The following is a 6,569-nucleotide window of genomic DNA, read 5'->3' on the forward strand; positions in this document are numbered from 1 at the left end:
AGTGAAGCTTCTCTGTGTCAAATGCAGCACTCCTATATCATTTTCTTAAGCCGTCAAGAAAATCCTTTATTCGAAAGAAATCAGACACAGAGCATCGAGGAGAAGACATGGAGAAGACATGGAGTCAGGGGCCGGGGAACAAGGGACTGGAAGCGGGCTTCTCGAGAGCTGGGGTGGGAAAGGCGAGAATCTCGGGGGTGGGGACTCAGCATTCATTTGTATAACCAGAATGCACTGCATGCAATATGTTCAATTTATTATTTGAATTTATTGTAAATTTCCTTTAATCATAGTATTTCGAGGAATGATCCTTCGTCCACTAATGTGAAAAGATCTGCTCCAAGTTCTTCACCGGGACTTACCGTTGTTTTTTTTTCTCCTCATCCTCAGTGTATTAGGAGTCAGCTTCCCCCTATCAGTACGTGCCCAGGCTCAGCGCAGTATGTGTGCTCCCTTTCTTGCTTCTACTTGAGCTTGGTCTCCGGCATTGCCGTGCAGACTAAGTCAAGTAGAACCAAGAAAGAAAATTTTGCATGACCCAACAATTTTTGTAGGTCTTATGAGATTAAGCAAGACCATTATTTTTGTGCAGAAAAGTAGAACTTGACAATAACTGATTTCGGCCGATTCTTTTACAGTTTTGAAGCTTCCTGTGTTTACAAGTTCGGATTGTGGGTTTGGTCTTTGGTGAGTTGAAAGTGAAAGTCGCTTAGGCGTGTCTGACTTTTTGCGACCCCATATACTATGCAGTCCGTGGAATTTTCCAGGCCAGAATACTGGAGTGGTTAGCCTTCCCCTTTTCTGGGATCTGCCCAACCCAGACATCGAACCCGTGTCTCCTGCATTGCACATGAATTGTTTACTGTATGAGCCACGTTTTTTGTTTTTTGTTTTTTTCCTAGTCCACAGTTATTACTACTGGAGTTAAGTTCAGTTCAATTCAGTCGCTCAGTCGTGTCCAACTCTTTGTGACCCCATGAATTGCAGCACTCCAGGCCTCCCTGTCCATCACCAACTCCTGGAGTTTACTCAAACTCATGTCCATCGAGTCGTCTGTGATGCCATCCAACCATCTCATCCTCTGTCGTCCCCTTCTCCTCCTGCTCCCAATGCCTCCCAGCATCAGGGACTTTTCCAATGAATCAGCTCTTCGCATGAGGTCGCCAAACTATTGGAGTTCCAGCTTCAGCATCAGTCCTTCTAATGAACACCTGGGACTGATCTTTAGGATGGACTGGTCTGGGTCTCCTTGCAGTCCAAGGGACTCTCAAGAGTCTTCTCCAACACCACAGTTCAAAAGCATCGATTTTTCGGCGCTCAGCTTTCTTCACGGTCCAACTCTCACATCCATACATGACTACTGGAAAAACCATAGCCTTGACTAGACGGACCTTTGTTGGCAAAGTAATGTCTCTGCTTTTAAATATGCTATCTAGGTTGGTCATAACTTTCCTTCCAAGGAGTAAGCGTCTTTTAATTTCATGGCTGCAATCACCATCTGCAGTGATTTTGGAGCCCCCAAAAATAAAGTCTGACACTGTTTCCACTGTTTCTCCTATCTATTTCCCATGAAGTGATGGGACCAGATGCCATGATCTTAGTTTTCTGAATGTTGAGCTTTAAGCCAACTTTTTCAGTCTCCTCTTTCACTTTCATCAAGAGGCTTTTTAGTTCCTCTTCACTTTCTGCCATAAGGGTGGTGTCATCTGCATATCCAAGGTTATTGATATTTCTCCTGGCAATCTTGATTCCAGCTTGTGCTTCTTCCAGCCCAGTGTTTCTCATGATGTACTCTGCATATAAGTTAAATAAGCAGGGTGACAATATACAGCCTTGATGTACCCCTTTTCCTATTTGGAACCAGTCTGTTGTTATATAACATTAAACACAACTGTGGACTCAAGCCCTGCTGCTGCAAGTCACTTCAGGCGTGTCCGACTCTGTGGGACCCCATCCCTGGGATTCTCCAGGCAAGAACACTGAAGTGGGTTGCCATTTCCTTCTCCAATGCATAAAAGTGAAAAGTGAAAGTGAAGTCGCTCAGTCATGTCCGACTCTTCGCGACCCCATGGACTGCAGCCTACCAGGCTCCTCCATCCATGGGATTTTCCAGGCAAGAGTACTGGAGTGGGGTGCCATTGCCTTCTCCGGGACTCAAACCCTAGGTTGTTTTAATACATGGGATAACCATATAGTTTGCACTTCTGTGGCTAAGCCCATTTCTCTATTTATATAAACAGAGCTAGCATTGGTCTATTAACAGCTACCAATAAACTGTTTTGTCCTTTAAGATCTATTTGCCACAGGAGGCTGAAACCACTAAACCAAATTTTCTCACTAAGGCTACAAACACTGCGTCTATGGGATGGGAAGCTTGTCATGCACTCACACATCCAAAGTCCATCAGCCTTGGGGAGTCAGCTTCCAACCCTGCATTATTTTCTTCCACTCCAATCTTTTATATGTGTTCTTTTCACAATTTTCCTATCACTCTAAACACGGTAAAAATCTCAAATACATTCACACCTGGTTCTGGTTACCCAGTAGTATTACTTGTGTGCAATGAAACAAGAGACCAAAAACCACAGGACAAGTGCACAGGGCGGGGGATGACAGGATAGGAACCAGACAGAAAACCCAGATGTGCAGATTTCACCAGAAACCAAGTACCCGCCTCTCAAGTCTAGAGCAGAAGGAGGCTACTTGCTACAGTTCAGATCCTTCAACTATCACCCTGATTCCTGGACCCCCAGAGCAGGAGCCAGTGCTGTTACTTCTAAGCCCAGGGTCCTCAAAAATGAGTCCTGGAAATCCAGAAATGCTTCCTGTGAACTGTGTGAATCTGGTAGAAAACATGATGGGACAAACCTACACTAACTGTCTAGACAGTTGAATTCATGTTACAAAAAAACTAACTTTCAGATTTATTTTTGTAACTTTTTTAAACAGAGAAAACAAAATACTCCTTAGGGAAAGGTGGGGGGTTGAGAAGACAAACCCTGGGTAAAAATGATTATGTCAGCACCTGGAGTTGAGAGGCCTGCCTGGGAGAGTGACCCAGGCATGGCCGCTGCCCCTGAGGCCCGCTGCCGTCTGAGGCTTGGCAGACCAGTTCATGCGCCCCACCAAGCTGCTATAGATCCAAGTCATAAAAGTCTTGCAGCTCATCGTGAAACAAGTCCCACTTGTTTTCAAAGTCTGTCAGGTTGTCGTCCCCACCTGCAGCCAAAAGCATAAGCAACGTCTCACCCAGCTCAAAGGTGACAACGTCCTCTTTGTCGTCAAGAGGGTTGCCATTCTCTCGGTCCTCGATGAGCTCCCAGAAGTCGTTCCTTCATTGGGCCCAGTATCTGCTTGATGTTCCCACTTTCTGTCTCTGTGGCTCCTCTCGACAGCCATCAGGGTACATGTGCCTGTAAAAACAGTTCCCCCCCAAATGGGCAGCTCCCGTGGCCTTCATCAAAATACCTGAAGGCCTTGTTGCTCATTGCCTTCTTGTATTTCTGAATGAGTTTCTGCTTCTCTTTTTTTCTCCTCCACCCAGTACTCACTTTGAATGACAAAGTTAGGTGTGATCTGGCATTCTAGGCAGGACTATATCATCTTGCTCTCAAATTGCTTAGCACTCCTCCAGTTGTGAATACACTTGAGACTGTAGTTGTGGTTGCAGTTAGGGAGGATACCAAAGCGGCACTCGCTGGAGTTGGCTTTCTCGTAGACTACCTCCATGCAGATGCCACACACCATGTCCTTGCTGCACTGCACCACGAATGAGAGCTCCATGTCCTTCTCATGGGCCTTGATGCAGCTGTGACCTTTATATGCTGTGACCTCTGGGTGGCATCCACAGGATGGAGGACCTGCAGCCCGCACATGTCACATGTGTCTCCATGCAGATACACGCAGTTCTCCCCATAGCAGCACTCCCCCACTGCAGCATAGGGGCAGAGCTCCTTCTTGGTGTCCACCATACTTTGCTCCCTCTCCGAGTCTTCCTTGGTCCCTGAGCCCTGCAGGGGGCCTTCAGCGGAGGAAGGGGTATTATGGCCACAGTAGGGCTGCCCCGGAACAAACTTGATGGCTTTCACGGTCTTCTGAACCAGCTCCTACAATTGCAAAGTTTGAATTTCTTGACTCAGCCTTGCCCATATTCATTTCAACAGTCGGTCCAACTGATGAGAGACTCCAGGAAGCAGCAAGGGATGACTTTGCAGTTAGATCTGCTTCTTCCTGTTTCAGTGGCTTGCTATGTTCATATCTGGAGTGGTCTCCATAAATACAATACTCTTGCTGAAAATATTTACACACTACACCATATGGACTGTCAAGAGAGTTCATGTGAGTAGCGACAGTTGTCTCCTTCCTTACAAACCCCATGCATGAAATACCGTCTGGGTTTCTGGTTTGTTTTTCATGCCTTTTGTCCTCTCAGTCTTCACAATGATATCCCTTCTTGCCAACCCATCTCTACATCTCTTAGTGTTCCTCCTTTCCATCGAGTCCAAGTTCAATTTGCTTGCTGATGACAGGCCAATAAACTGAGAGATTAGGTGTTGAGATCAGGAATAGGAAAGCCAGCAGACCAAGGTGATAGCAGACTAGGTCTCTGAAACACCATTCTGCATGTACCTTTTTGAGTTAGTGTTTTTGTTTCTCTAGGGTATATACCCAGAAGTGGAATTGCTGGGTCATGTGGCAGATTTAATTTTTTGAGAAGTGTCCATACTGTTTTCCACAATGGCTGCACCAATTTACATTCTCACCAACAGTGCGTGAGGGTTAGAGTTATCTACATCCTCACCAACATTTGTTATTTGTGTTCTTTTTGATGATAGCCATTCTGACAGGTGTGAAGTGATATCTCATTGTGGTTTTAATTTGCATTTCTCTGATGATTAACAGTGATGTTGAGCATCTTTTCATGTGCCTGTTGGCCATCTGTATGTCTTCTTTGGAAAAATGTCTATTCAGAACTTCTGTCCATTTTTTAATTGGGTCACGTATTTTTTTTATATTGACTTGTGTGAGCTGGTTTGTATATTTTGGATATTGACCCTTTATCAGTCATATCATTTGCAAATATTTTCTCCCATTCAGTAGGTTGTCTTTTTATTTTGTTGATGGTTTCCTTTGCTGTGCAAAAGCTTTTAAGTTTAATTAGGTCCCATTTGTTTATTTTGCTTTTATTTCCTTTGCTTTAGGAGACAGATCCAAAAAATTTGCTATGATTTATGCATATTAATGGCAGTGCTATCTTGTTTGTAACTACTGGAATGTGTTGGCTTTTAAATAGTGTAAGCATTTTATATATAGGTAAGAAACTCAGATCAAATGTTCATACAGATCAACTTGAAAATCATTGCTTTGGGACTTCCCTGGTGACCCAGTGGCTAAGACTCCATGCTCCCAATGCAGGGGCCTGGGTTCGATCCCTGGTCAGGGAACTAAGATCCCATATGCCACAACTAAGACCTGGTACAGCCAAATAAATTCATTAAATAAATAAAAAGAATTAAAAAATAAAATCATTGTTTTATTAATTAGTTGATAAGGCTCTGTGTAAAGTCCTGATGTTGTGAAGATATGATAGGGAAGTTTTGATGGAATAGGAAAGGACTAGCAATGGGGTCAGAAAGTTCTTAGTTCTGAAAAGTTCCATTCATCTTTGGGGGAATGCAGGACAATGGAAGATGAATCCTGTGAGACCAAAAAGACCCATTTAACAAACTAGTGACATTTTCTTCCCCAAAAGTATGCAGCTTATATGTTAGCTAGCAGGTGTTCTTGGATAAACTTTTAATTTTAGTACTATTGTTGCCTTGACTGTGGGTGAGGCAGGAAGGTACCCAGACCAACAAGGCTGTGTCACAGAGTCTGGTACAAGGAGAAGAGTAGCAGAGGGAGGAACTGGGGAGAAAATAAAGGGGACTGGGAGGAGGCAGCATGGCAGAACCCTTGGGGCATTCTCATGAGTACAGCTTGAGAGGGATGGGGTCCATCTGTGAACACAGGGTCTTACTCCCAGGGTCCTAGTCACTGAGGTCAGAGGAGGTCCAAGCCGCAACCACAAGTTTTTGTGCCTATGGGCCTGGGATACTTACTGAAGAGAAGCCAGAATGCCAGAGTACAGTTTCAAAGACCAGGAAGCTGGAAGCCAGAGACTACTCCCAAAGGAAAAGCCCCCTTGTCTTTAAAAGAGAAAGGAAGACAATGAGTACCTGTCTGCTATGGTCTCAGTCTTTGTGTCCACATGCGTGCTAAGTCACTTAAGTCATGTCTGACTCCCTGCAACCCCATGGACTGTAGCCTGCTAGGCTCCTCTGTCCATGGGGATTCTCCAGGCAAGAATATTGGAGTGGGTTGCCATGCCCTCCTCCAGGGGATCTTCCTATCCAGGGATCCAACCCCTGTCTCTTATGTCTCCTGCACTGACAGGCGAGTTATTTAATACTACTAGTGCAACCTGCCCCCCACCCCACCACCATATCAGTCAGTCAGTTCAGTCGCTCAGTCGTGTCCGACTCTTTGCGACCCCATGAATCGCAGCATGCCAGGATCCTCCCTGTCCA

The 6,569-nt window shown here is 45.0% G+C and overlaps 1 pseudogene; it reads right to left on the reverse strand.

Annotated features, from left to right (window-relative positions):
• Positions 1-3,594: 3,594 nt before the first annotated feature.
• On the reverse strand, positions 3,595-4,384 carry LOC110150858 (E3 ubiquitin-protein ligase makorin-1 pseudogene; annotated as a pseudogene).
• Positions 4,385-6,569: the final 2,185 nt, after the last annotated feature.

The sequence above is a fragment of the Odocoileus virginianus genome, unplaced genomic scaffold (assembly GCF_023699985.2).
Source record: "Odocoileus virginianus isolate 20LAN1187 ecotype Illinois unplaced genomic scaffold, Ovbor_1.2 Unplaced_Contig_25, whole genome shotgun sequence".
NCBI lineage: Eukaryota > Metazoa > Chordata > Mammalia > Artiodactyla > Cervidae > Odocoileus > Odocoileus virginianus.